Genomic DNA, 14,178 nt, shown 5'->3' with positions numbered 1-14,178 from the left:
AAGCTTTTCTGAACTTCAGCTTCATCACCAGGAAAACAGGGGTAAAAATGTCCACGTGACCCAAAAAAACAATGTTCATTAAGTCCCTGCTATAGTAATAATAATAATAAGGTATATAATAAGGCATCTTCTAAGTTAAAAATATTCTCACTAATACTCCAAACAGAAAGCATTTTGTTCACTGCACCATTGATTGGCTTCATAAAATATGCATTTTGCCTACAATATGCCATTTGTTTTGAGACACGTCTCTTTTGTCCTCAGAGAGATGCATTTCTTATTCTTCCTGACAGACCCCGGAGGAGCTCAGGAATAGACTTCTGTCCCTCCCTGCAAGGATCCAAGGTCCTTGTTTCATTGGCATCATGACTGGGTCCAGGGAGACCAGTGGAGACTCCCTTTGTGTGTTTTGTTGACGTCAATTTTCAGGAAGCCAAAGGTTTTTCAAATCAGAAAGGATTTAGTACGGGGAGGTGGGACCCACATTTCTGTCAGGGAGAGACAGCTATTCCTTCCCTTTCTCCACAGGCATTCATGTGTGTCCCATTGGTCTCCACCTCCATGTCAGACTTTAAGCCTTCCTGCCCCGTTCCTCCTCCTCTAATCCTCTCAGGCATGCCCCAGGTGCTGTTCTGTCCTTTGTGTGACTGGACTACAGGCAGAGAAAGCACGGAGCGCCTGGTCTGAGAAGGAGGATTCTATTCCATGTGGAAGGCTTTTGTTAGTGGATCACATGTGCTCTCGGTCTGTTTACTCACAATATAGTTTCTACAGCAAGTGTCACAAAACATAACAGCAACTAGTTTTGCTCCCAGCTTTTGGCTCCCTGAAATATCCCATGAGGAACAAAGCAATCTGGCTAAGGGAACCTTGGCCCAAACCCAGGTTGAGTGCGCTTGGTTTCCTTTTTGTCCTGGGACAAAGTGGTTCCCAATTTGGCTTCACCCTGGTTTTGCTCACGAGCTGCCCCTGCCTGGAGCTTGCGTGGGTTGAAATGGAAGGGAGTAAAGGTCAGCTGTATATGGTTTCTCCCCATCATCCATAGGATTTAGGGTCTTGGGAATGCTAGGTAAGTGCTCTACCACTGCAATAGATTCACACCCTAGTCACATCTTCAATTTTGATGGAAATCTCAAGCTTTTGGTGCCCAAAAAAAAGTTCTGGGCTTTTGGAGAAACAGTTAACCCAAAGAAGTATGGGTACTTTAAAAGTGAGTTCAAAGGCCACTTCATATGGGCTCTCTATAATGTGTGACAATGTCTACATAACCTATCATTTCTCTTTCTCTAAGGTGCCATGATTCTACAACACACATTTTTAACTGAGAAAAATAAGGTCCAATACAAAGGGCATGCAATGCACTCAGTGACCAGCAGGTGGCACTAGTAGTATGTCTAAGTTGTTGCAGAAGTTTAGGTAATGGATGCTGCATTTGTTCACTTCCAACTGTCTCAAAGTGAAACAACAAAGGTTTTGTTAACACCATATTACAGTGTGTGTGTGTGTGTGTGTGTGTGTGTGTGTGTGTGTGTGTGTGTGTGTGTGTGTGTGTGTAGTGTGCTTTTACTCCAACCACTGGAGCCTCTTTTTCCTCTGTTGTTATTTAGAGTAAACTCAAAGGCAGGAAAGATTTGTTTGTTGAGGTTTGCTTTCTATTCTTTGAAGCTTTAACACAAATAGCCCCAAATTCTCTGGGAAATCCGAGCCCTTGTGTGTTTAGCAGCTGCTCTCCCAGCTTTCTTCACCAACTTGGGACTGTTCCAAAGGTGTGGAGCGAGGATGGTATTTTCCTCCTAGCCAAGCCTTTTGCTTCTTAAGGCTTTTAATAGTCTCTGTATAGATTTAATATACAGCAGTCACTTCTGCCTTTACCTAACAATGGGCTCCTCATGAATAAGTAACCCTGTCTATATAGTTTTAGTAGTAAAAGTGCTTACTTAAAACGCTCCTAAAAGCTGCACGTGACTCGGGAGAAACCCAGCAAGCCCACTCTTTGGTCCTTCATGGGAAAGGTGAAGCCCTGCCTTCAAGTCACATTTTGCAGAAACTGGGACAAAAATCTCCTTCTTCCTCTTTGCTTTTAAAATCTACTACAGTGATAGCTGTTCCCTCTGTCTACAACCGGAAGCAGCTTTTGCTACGTCCAACCTACCACAGAGGCCCCAAAGTCTATTGCTATTGAAAGTCTCCACCTTTCAGACACTCAGGTCAAATGACTGTTTACACTTTCAATGCTCATATCCAAATACTGCATGTGTCTCATAATGGATAAATATAGGTAGGTGCCGGTCAGCAGCATGGTTCTAGACATTGACCTCAGACTTTCGTCTCACTATTTATGACACCTGCATGCTCCTGTAAAAGCCAACTCTGATTCATTCAGTAAATCTAAAGCATGACTCATCATTGAGGATTTTAAAAAATACATTTGTAGACAGTGTTGAGGCTGTTTTCCTGTGGGCCAGCCTGCTCTGTGGCTTCTTAGGAGGTATTTATAAAGGGCTATATTAGACCTCGAGCCTTTCTTCACAGCGTGGCAGTGGCTGCATCGTTCCTATTTTACTGAAGAGAGCTATGTTTAGAGAAATGACACAGTAGGCAATGGGCTACCAGTAGTGAGGTGTGTGTCATTAACCAAGGGCATATCTAAGAACTCTAGGTCACTTTCCACATTTCACAGGTAGTGTTTTAACCTCAGAGTCAGCTTTCCTCATGATGCCATCAGCCTTGTTCACTCACCTTAGCTACAACCAAATGAGTAGTAATTTTGATTACAGCCTGTTTAACAAGTGGGGAACATAAAGGAGTGAATTGCTCCCCCCCGCACCCCCCTCTCTGGCCTTTTCCTTCTCTCCTACTTTCCTTGCCTCCCTTGGTATTTATGTGCTGCTTGGAGAGTTTCCAAATTGTCATTTGTATGTGCAAACCATTGAGAGTGACTAAGTCCAGCCGGAAATGGAATTTCAAAATGTTCTTGTGCCACTAACCTATGGGAAATGTATTTAAAGGAACCAACCAAATGCCTTTTTGCATTATTTTGGAGCCCTGTTGTAGGCTTTATGTGTGCATGTAGAGATTTCTGCCTGGGCCTGAATTCTGAATTCTGCACCCCTCCCCCAGTTGCTGTTTATCAGGAGTCTTGTGTTGTTCTGCCTCTGCTTATCAGCTTTAATGCTCTGGACTATAGCAAAGAACTGAAAAAAAAAAAAAAAAAAAGAGGCAAGCTAATCACAGGAGCTTAGCTTCCTGGGTTGCTTACCATGAAAAGTTTTAGAAGACAAATCTGTTAGAAGATTTACCCCACAGAGTACATTAAACACCCTGATGCTATTTGCTTCTCAGGTCTCTAGCAACTTGCTTTACTTTATGTCTGTGCCGTTGCTCCAGAGTTTTCTTTCTGACAAATCAGTTTCCCTCAGAATTAATTTGCAGTTTATGAAAGCAGGTTTGTAGCAATGCTTTCTTCTTTCTCCAAATAATATTTTTATATATCGTTTGAAAATTTCACACATGTATACAGCATGTTTTGGTATTACTCATATGCCAAGAGTTCCCTCCAACTGCCTTTGGACACACTAACTTGTCTTCTTCTTGACATCATTTAAAAAAAAAAAAAAATATATATATATAATTAATAGTTCCTGAGTCCAAATAGGTACAAGGCCTTCCCACGTAGCCTGGGATGTCTTTGCACTGAATTTTTCTGCTTCTGCTTCCTAAGTACTAGGACTATGGGTAGATGGTCCTTTCTCTTATGGCGATTCTACCTTCCAGACATTTCCCTTTTTATATTTAACTTGAAGTTCATGTAGAAGTCAGGAAATTAGAAATGAGTCTTTGCAATGCATCCATTAAGGAAGAGGAAATAGAAAACTGTAGGTAAAGTGGAAGTACAGATGGGGAAATATCAGGGGACAGAAAGGCTCAAACATGGAGGGCTTGGGGGTGGGGAAGTGAGTGTGTAGAGCAAGGCTAACTAATGGAAGTGTATAAAAAGCTATGTGGAAACCTATGATCTTGCAACCCAGTTTTAAACATATAATTAGATGGGATATGAAGGAATAGGGAGGAATGCTTCAGGTTAAGGGTTTAGGTAAGCGTGTGGAAAAGGGGATATGGGATATCAGAGGTGGGAGGTATGTTAATCAAACATAAGGGTGTATAAATAAGCTGTGTGGAAATCTTCTCATTTTAAAGCTATGTCTAAAAGAGTTTTAAGCTGAAAGATGATTTTGCTGCTTGGTCAGAGGTACCCTGCGTGAGTTGACAATGGTGGTCTAGAAGGCATAGTCTAGAATAAGGGATAATTCCTACCTTCTAGCTTCTGAGCAGAACCAACAAGAGGTTCAGGCACCTCCACTCAGGGTTAAGATGAAAATACAACCAGTTCTACGGATCAACACAAGACAACGGGAGGTGATATCACCCAACACATCTTTGCGGAGATCGTATCTTCTCTTCCTAAAACCAAATGTAGGTGCCCCGGCCCCCACCCCCCCCCCCTCCATCCCCCGCAAAAGAATTCCTGTGAAAAAAGGAAAGATCTTCCTTCAATAAGCTCATTGTCATTTCTCATCCTTTGGGGAGGCAATGTCTGCTTTTCCAAGGAACTGAGCTTTTTACCAGTTTGTGCTGTTGGAGCAATCTTCTATTCTTGCCAGCCACCCTGAGGGCTACACTATGAGTGGAAAGAACAATTGATGCCGGGATCAGACTACACTGGCCCAGATAGAAGGGTGGTTTGTTTTTTTTTCTGCTTAGCCAACTCTTCTCTAACAGGAAGCAGTTCCAAGTGAGGCAAAGGAGAGATGTACGAGTTGGAGCATGTGCCCACTTCAACATTTTAGTTAATCATATCTAAGCTTTGGCCTCTTTGGGGGGTGGGGTAAAAAAGAGACAAACTAAATATTGAAGGTTTTGTTTTGTTTTTGCTATTTTGAGACAAGGTTTCTCTGTGTAGCTTTGGCTGTCCTGGTCTTGCTTTGTAGACAGGCTGGCCTCAAATTCACAGAGATCCACCTGCCTCTGCCTCTGTGTCCTGGGATTATAGGCATGTGCCACAATGCCCTGCTGAAGATTTTTTTAAAAAGTAAATATAATGGAGTCATAGAAATACAGAGAGCGCTAGACATGGTGGCATATGCCTTTAATCCCAGCACTAAGGAGGCAGAGACAGGCAGATCTCTGTGAATTAAAGAACATCCTGGTCTACAAAATGAGTTCTAGGACAGTCTGGGCTATGTGGAGAGACACAGCCACAGTCTCAAAAAAATGCCAAGAGTATTGTTTGGGTAAGTCAAAACATCTGAACCTTTAGTGATAGGATCAAGATGATGCTAAGAAAAGCATTACTTAGATAATTTAGGTAGAAATAGCTATTCACAACCCCCAAACATCAGATTTAGCTAACGATGAGTTGATTGGCTTCAGCCAGCCAGTATTATGTATAACTATGATCAAGATTCTAAGCAGAGATGTTAGTTATACAATAACGGCATTGCTTCCTTGTCTAGCTATTGGGGACAGGAAGGTGGGAGGCCTTGAGATGTTTCCTCTTCAATAGGGTCATCTTCACATGGCTCCTGGGAGTCTCTTTAACTGCAGAATGCCTCCTGAAGGTTGAGGGTGATGGAGAAACTGGCATGAGTACCTCCAGAAGCCAGGGCTCAGAAGGAATGACCAAAGCTTTCTTTCCCATGCTGTCCCCTTAGCCTCCAGATGGCACCCACAGCTCATTTTAATGTCAGCCTATACACACGTAAAGCTCCCAAAATTTGCTAGAAGTCACGTTTCTAATGAGCTCGGTTTCCTCGTACCCTAACACAAGACATTTCAAGCTGTGTTATGTCTGTAATGCAGGTGCCCACCAAGCTTCCTGCAACCCCTTTCTGGGATCTCTTGTTTTGGTAACATCACCTATGCTATTCTCATGAAGAGTTTTTTCTCTTGACCTATTCTGTTTTTTGCTTATTTGTTGTTGTTGTTTTTTAATTTGGGGTTGGGGGCCAGGCAGTGTCACTATGTAGACCAGTCTGGCCTTTAACCCAGAGAGATCTGCCTGCATCTGCCTCCTGAGTGCTGAGATTAAACATGTACGCCGCTGCACTCAGAAGAAGTGCTTCTTGTATCCTCCACGACATCACCATTCTCTGCTTTCCACAAAAGCTCTGGAGCAAAAGGCTGCCTCCTCTCACCCCTGCAGGGCTGGTTGGCTACCTTTCAAGTTTCTTGGTCTTGTGTAAAATATCAGTGTGGGATCCTCTATGAAAAAAAAAAAAAAAAATATATATATATATATATATATATATATATATATATATATATATATATATATATATATATATATATGAGGGGCTGGAGGGATAGCTCAGTGGTTAAGAGTACTTACTGCTTTTGCAGAGGGCTGGGCTATGTTCCTAGCCCCCACATGATGGCCCACAACCACTACGTACTCCAGTTTCGGAGGATCTGATACCATCTTTTGAACTGCGTGGTTTCCTGCGTGGTACACACACACACACACACACACACACACACACACACACACACACACACACACACCAAATATCAAACCTTAAAATCTATAAATAAGAATGCTTTGATAATTCTCATCACAGCATGAAGCCAAACACAGGAGGCCACCCTCAGCATGGGACCCTCTGTGGGTGACGTGTTCGTGCCCATTCAGCTAGTGTTGCCCTTTTGTGAGAACTGGAGCCCTGCTGCTGTTGCCTTCTTTGTGTCACCTGTTTTAAGTAGCCTGTTTTTCACTACTGCACTGAAGCACTCCAAGAAAGTTAACTTTAGAAAGAAGGACAATTTGTTTACACTCGCTGTTCTATAAGGTGAAAGTTCATAGGAGGATGGTACAGGCTCCGGTGAGGGCTTATCCAGGGCCACATCACTTACTTAATGGCAGACGGCAGAGGTGGGCTCACACATGGGAGGAAGAAATCACATCCCCAGACAAGAAGCCAGAGAGATCTTGTGTGGAAAGATAGCATGAGGAAGCAGTTTTTCCTAACAGTCTTCTCACAAGAGTTAATTAACCAGGATCTCATGAGACTGTTGTATATAAGTGGTTACTAGCTACCTCTGACGTCATTTCCTGCCTGCCACCAGGTGTGGTCCCAGGATATGAAAGGAAAAACCTGGCACCTTTCTCCACCTGTTGCTTAGTTTGTTACTTTGTTTCTCTTATTCTGGTACTTTCTCTAAGGGCTTCTTCTGTTTTTTCTCTCTCCTTCTCTGTCTTCCTGTCTTTCCATCTCTCTCTCTACCCTCATGACCCACTCGGGTTCCAACTCCTCTCCACTTCCCTTCTCCCCAAATATCTCTCTCATTATCATATCTGTTGTATGTTATTCTATTTGTTTTTAAATCCTAACAGACTAGCCTTAATCTCTTTTGAGAGAACCACACCCCCTAGTGACCCAAGGACCCTCCTTCTAGTAGGCTTCACCCCTTAAAAATCTATCACTTCTCACATACCCGTGGCATGCCCCTTTGTGCGGGACCCTCATCCCTATCTGAACCATTGTACCTGAACCATTGTACCTGGAAGGGTAAGGTACTTTCAAAGTCATTAATTTTCCTTAGGGTCACTGTAGTCATGCACATCTCCAAGGAGAAACACTTACCTAGTGGAGTGATTGTGATTCTGCCCTACGGGAACACACAGCTCAGATGGGCAGGGATTCACTTGAGCCATGGCCATCTATGTGGGTTTGACAGCATCCCAAACAAGGAAATGCTCCAGGCTCTAATTCTTCTTTCTTGTTTTTAGGGATGGTGTTGGTACCACTGATTTTTGTTTTCTTAAGGCAAGGTGTCACTATGTAGCCTTCGCTGTCTTGGAATTCTCTGTTTAGATGACACTGGCCTTGAGCTCACAGAGATCTGTATACTTCTGTGTTTCAAGTTCTGGGGATTAAAGGCATTTACCACCATGGCTGGCTCTGATTGATTGATTTGTATTTATTATTTCTCTGATAGGAGAAATGAAAGTTCCTAGTTTTCTTTCTCTGTGTGTGTGTGTCTCTCTCTTTGTGTTTATGTGTGTGTTAAAATACACTCTTTCAACTTTTTAAGTGCCCGTTTCAGTGTGAGTAATTGTATTTGCCTGTGCAGCCTAGTCTACTGTCCATCTCCACAACTTTCTCATCCTAAATCTAATTGCTTTCACTGCATCTATTCTCCTGAACCAGAAGCCCCTCGAAGGCTGAGAACATGATTTACTCATTTTTCAATTTCCTTCCAGCTTTTCTATAGTAGATACTCAAAATGCTTATAGAACTGCATTTACATTCGTAAAAGGAAACAGAGGAGAAAGCTATTTTATTACTACCTGTGGAAATGTTGGGATGCTTATACCACAGTTGGTACTGCCTGCTTCTGTTATCAATGCCGAGCTTTCTTCCCTGCTTAGGTGTTTTTGTTTGTTTGTTTGTTTTGTTTTGTTTTAAGATTTATTCATTATTCATACAGTATTCCTGTTGCCTGTGCCTACCCACCAGAAGAGGGTACCAGAACTCATCATAGATGGTTTTGAGCCACCATGTGGTTGCTGGGAATTGAACTAGGGACCTTTGGAAGAAGGGCCAGTGCTCTTAACCTCTGAGCCATCTCTCCAGGCTCTTCCCTGCTTAGGGTGTGAACCGATCTTTTCCACATGTGCATTGTTGTGTCCTTCATGACGTCCTGCTGCCTTCTAATGTAAACTTTTGCTCTTCTTAGGGAAAAAGCTGGTACAATGAATTAGCCACCACATTTTAGTTATATAACACTATATTTCCTGTGATAATTTAGGGACATGTTGAAGTTATTTTTATAAAATGTTTGTTTCTCTTAGCTTATTTTTTAACCCAGCTATCACACAAATAATTGAGACTCTTTTATAATTCAAGGCTTCCCAACGCAATCTGAGGAGCTAAGTCTGTTCTTAGCCCTCTATGCTATTTTGTCTTACTCCCAGCAACACTTGCACTTTGTAGTTTTCCTAGGCTCCAGCTCCTTCCTCCTGATCTTCCTTGGACCTCTCCCATGGCTGAATCCTGGGTGAGTCTCCTAACTCCTCCTCCCCTGTCTGGCAGGAAGTCCAGCCCTATTCTCTCCCCTGCTCATCAGTTGGCTGTGAGCTGCTTTATTGACATATCAGGGAGACAGTTGGGGAACAGAGTTTACACAACATTTAGATGGGAAATCAGAATTTAAACTACATAATAACCTTATGCCTATAAGGACACAAGTCCCTGCCATCTTGTGTTTGTACCACAGCCCAGAATCTCAAATTGGAAAACAATAACCTCACAATGCACCTGTCTTACTACACAGACAAACCTCCAGAGCCAGCCACGGTGCAGAGCACACAAGTCATGAGTTCAAACCTTTGCAACTCCAGACTCCTTAGAATTGCATGTCAGTCAGGATGATATATAAGTGTGACAGAAGCTCTCCATGGACATGTGCTCCACAGTCACTGATATTTCTAGCATGGCCTAGTTTTACAGGTTTTGAGGAAAGTCTACCAAAACCATTAAACAGTGAAATAACTGCTTGCCTTCCTATAATGCCTCCCACCTCTTATCTTTTGATGAGTTTGTAGATTGACCTGCTTCTGTCAGTCAATAAACATAACTGTGTTCCTACTGGTCTTTGGATACTGGGTTTTAGGGACTACAGTTTTATTTGTGTGTGTGTGTGTGTGTGTGTGTGTGTGTTTGCATGTGCATAGCTGTGTGCACCTCTGTGAGCTTTTAAAGTGAGGAGATTTAGAAAAATCAACTCCTGATGCCTTACATACTTTATCTTCTTTAAGGAAAAGTTTTCCATTGGAAACTAGGGGTACAGTGGCACATTTTACACATGCATAACACTGGGGCCTCAGGTACCATATTACTCTGGCAACCACTGACAATGTTGGAAAGAAATCAGGAAATAATCACATTCTCATGGCTCAGCAAACCAACAGACCCCAAAACAATACAAAAAACAAAACCCAAGGAGTAAATCCAATTGTGCTGATTTTTTTTTTTTTTTTTTTTTTTTTTTTTTTTTTTTTTTGGTCAACTTTATACAAGCTCAGGTCATCTGGGAAGATAAGACCTCAACTGGTAAAATGCTTCCATTGCACTGTCCTGTAGGGTAAGGTTTTGATGAATGATTGATGTGGGAGGGCCCAGCCCACTATGGGAAGCACTACCCCAACTGGTGGAACTGAGTTGTATGGGAAAGTGGATTGAGCAAGCCAAGGGGAGCAAGCCAGTGAGCAGCTATCCTGTAGACAGCATGGTGCTAACATTACTACAGATGTGTAGACTTAAGGGATATAATGTAAGACTCAAAGATCAACCCATGTAACCACAGACATCTGATTTTCAACAAAACATATGAGATTTTACATTTTATATTTAGGAAATAGCATTGGGACTTGACAAATGAGATATAACATGGAATTGAAAGCATTTTTTTTTTCAGCAAAAGGAACTATTGCTAGAGTGAAGGGACAACCTGTAGAGTGGATGGAAATACACTTATTTGTCAAGGGATTAGTATCCAGAAGTTATGAAAAAGTAAAAAAAAAAAAAAAAAAAAAATCACCAGAAGAACAAATAAATTAATACAAATGGGCAAATTAACAAAACATTTTTCTTTTTTTAATAATTTTTAAATTTTATTTTATTAATTTATTCATATTACATCTCAATGGTTATCCCCTCTTTTGTATCCTCCCATTCCTCCCTCCCTCTTATTTTCCCCTTACTTCCCTCCCCTATGACTGTGACTGAGGGGGACTTCCTCCCCCTGTATATGCTCATAGGGTATCAAGTCTCTTCTTGGTAGCCTGCTATCCTTCCTCTGAGTGCCACCAGGCCTCCCCATCCAGGGGAGGTGGTCAAATATGGGACACCAGAGTACGTGTGAAAGTCATACCCCACTCTCCACTCAACTGTGAAGAATGTCCTGTCCACTGGCTAGATCTGGGTAGGGGTTTGAAGTTTATGGCCTGTATTATCCGTGGCTGGTGCCATAGTTTGAGTGGGACCCCTGGGCCCAAATCTGCCTATCATAATGTTCTACTTGTAGGTTTTTAGGACCCTCTGGATCCTTCTATTTTGCTATTCTCCCATGCTTCTCTCATCTAGAGTCCCAATAGGATGTCCTCCCCTCTGTCCCAGTTTCCTGGTAAGTGAAGGGCTTTCGTGGGACATGCCTCTTGGGCTAGTATGCAGATATAAGTGAGTATATACCATTTGAGTCTTTCTGCTTCTGGTTAGCTCACTCATTATGATTATTTCTAGTTCAATCCATTTGTCCACAAATTTCGGGAATTCCTTGTTTTTAATAGCTGAGTAGTATTCCATAGTGTAAATGTACCACAGTTTCATTATCCATTTTTCTACTGAGGAACACTTAGGCTGTTTCCGTGTTCTGGCTATTATGAATAAGGCTGCTATGAACATGGTTGAGCAAATTTTCTTGTTGTGTGCTGGAGCATCTTCTGGGTATATTCCAAAGAGTGGAATAGCTGGGTTTGAGGAAGCCTTATTCCCAGTTTTCTGAGATAGCGCCAGATAGATTTCCAAAGTGGCTGCACTAGTTTGCCTCCCCACCAGCAATGAAGGAGTGTTCCTTTCTCTCCACATCCTCGCCAGCATGTGGTGTCGCTTGAATTTTTTATTTTAGCCATTCTGATGGGTGGAAGATGGAATCTCAGAGTTGTTTTGATTTGTATTTTCCTGATGACTAAGGAGGTTAAGCATTTCTTTTTTTTTTCTCCTTTTTTCCTTTTTTTATTATTAATTTCTTCAAATTACATCTCAGTTGCTAGCCCATCCCTTGTATTCTCCCATTCCTCCCTCGCTCCCACTTCTCCCCCTTCCCCTCCCCTATGTCTGTGACTGAGGGAGACCTCCTCTCCCTGTATATGCTCATAGGGTATCGAGTCTCTTCTTGATGACCTATTATCCTTCCTCTGAGTGCCACCAGGCATCTCCATCCAAGGGACATGGTAAAATATGGGGCACCAGAGTTTGTGTGAAAGTCAGATCTCCTTCTCCACTTAACGGTGGAGAATGTCCTGTCCATCGGCTAGTCTGGGTAGGGGTTCGAAGTTTACTGCCTATATTTTCCTTGACTGGTGTCATAGTTTGAGGAGGACCCCAGGGCCCAGACCTGCCTGTAGTTTTCCAGGACCCTCTGGATCCTTCTATTTCCTCATTCTCCCAAGCTTCTCACACCTAAAGTCTCAATAGGATGTCCTCCCCTCTGACCCACTTTCCTGATAGGTAAAGTTTTTCATGGGGACATACCCTGTGTCTTTTTTTTTTTTTTATTAATTTATTCTTGTTACATCTCAATGTTTATCCCATCCCTTGTATCCTCCCATTCCTCCCCCCCCCCCATTTTCCCATTATTCCCCTCCCCTATGACTGTTCTTGAGGGGGATTACGTCCCCCTATATATTCTCATAGGGTATCAAGTCTCTTCTTGGCTACTTGCTGTCCTTCCTCTGAGTGCCACCAGGTCTCCCCCTCCAGGGGACATGGTCAAATGTGAGGCACCAGAGTACGTGAGAAAGTCGTATCACACTCTCCACTCAACTGTGGAGAATATTCTGACCATTGGCTAGATCTGGGAAGGGGTTTAAAGTTTACCTCCTGAATTGTCCTTGGCTGGTGCCTTAGTTTGAGCGGGACCCCTGGGCCCAAATCTGCCTATCATATTGTTCTACTTGTAGATTTCTAGGACCCTCTGGATCCTTTTATTTTGCTGTTCTCCCATGCGTCTCTCATTTAGAGTCCCAATAGGATGCCTTCCCCTCTGTCCCAGTTTCCTGGTAAGTGAAGGCTTTCGTGGGACATGCCCCTTGGGCTAGTATGCAGATATAAGTGAGTATATACCATTTGATTCTTTCTGCTTCTGGGTTAACTCACTCATTATGATCATTTCTAGCTCAATCCATTTATCCACAAATTTCGGGAATTCCTTGTTTTTAATAGCTGAGTAGTATTCCATAGTGTATATGTACCACAGTTTCTTTATCCACTCTTCTACTGAGGGACACTTAGGCTGTTTCCATGTTCTGGCTATTATGAATAAGGCTGCTATGAACATGGTTGAGCAAATTTTCTTGTTGTGTGCTGGAGCATCTTCTGGGTATATTCCAAGGAGTGGAATAGCTGGGTCTTGAGGAAGCCCTATTCCCATTTTTCTGAGATAGCACCAGATAGATTTCCAAAGTGGCTGTACTAGTTTGCATTCCCACCAGCAATGAAGGAGTGTTCCTCTCTCCCCACATCCTCGCCAGCATGTGGTGTCGCTTGAATTTTTGATCTTAGCCATTCTGATGGGTGTAAGATGGAATCTCAGAGTTGTTTTGATTTGCATTTCCCTGATGACTAAGGAGGTTGAGCATTTCTTTAAGTGTTTCTCAGCCATTTGATACTCCTCTGTTGAGAATTCTCTGTTTAGTTCCAATCCCCATTTCTCAATTGGGTTATTCGGATTGGTGGTGTTTAATTTCTTGAGTTCTTTATATATTTTGGATATTAGACCTTTGTCAGATGTAGGGTTGGTGAAGATTTTTTCCCAGTCTGTAGGCTGTCGCTTTGTTCTCTTGACAGTGTCTCCTGCCTTACAGAAGCTTCTCAGCCTCATGAGGTCCCATTTATTAATGGTTGACATTAAGGCCTGGGCCATTGGTGTTCTGTTCAGGAAGTTGTCTCCTGTGCCAATATGTTCCAGGCTCTTTCCCACTTTTTCTTCTAAGTGGCTTAGTGTCTCTGGTTTTATGTTGAGGTCTTTAATCCACTTGGATTTGAGTTTTGTGCAAGGTGACAAATATGGGTCCAGTTTCATTTTTTTACACATAGACCTCCAGTTAGACCAGCACCATTTGTTGAAGATGCTATCCTTTTTCCATTGAATGGATTTGGCTTCTTTGTCAAAAATCAAGTGACCATATGTGTGTGGATTCATATCTGGGTCTTCGATTCGATTCCACTGATCAACCAGCCTGTTGCTGTGCCAGTACCATGCTGTTTTAAGTACTATTGCTTTATAGTACAGTTTGAGATCAGGTATGGAGATTCCTCCGGAGCATCTTTTATTGTACAAGATTGTTTTAGCTATTCTGGGTTTTTTGTTTTTCCATATGAAGTTCAGAATTGAACTTTC

The sequence above is a fragment of the Acomys russatus genome, chromosome 20 (genome assembly GCF_903995435.1).
Source record: "Acomys russatus chromosome 20, mAcoRus1.1, whole genome shotgun sequence".
In the NCBI taxonomy this organism is placed as follows: domain Eukaryota; kingdom Metazoa; phylum Chordata; class Mammalia; order Rodentia; family Muridae; genus Acomys; species Acomys russatus.
This window is presented reverse-complemented; position numbering follows the sequence as displayed.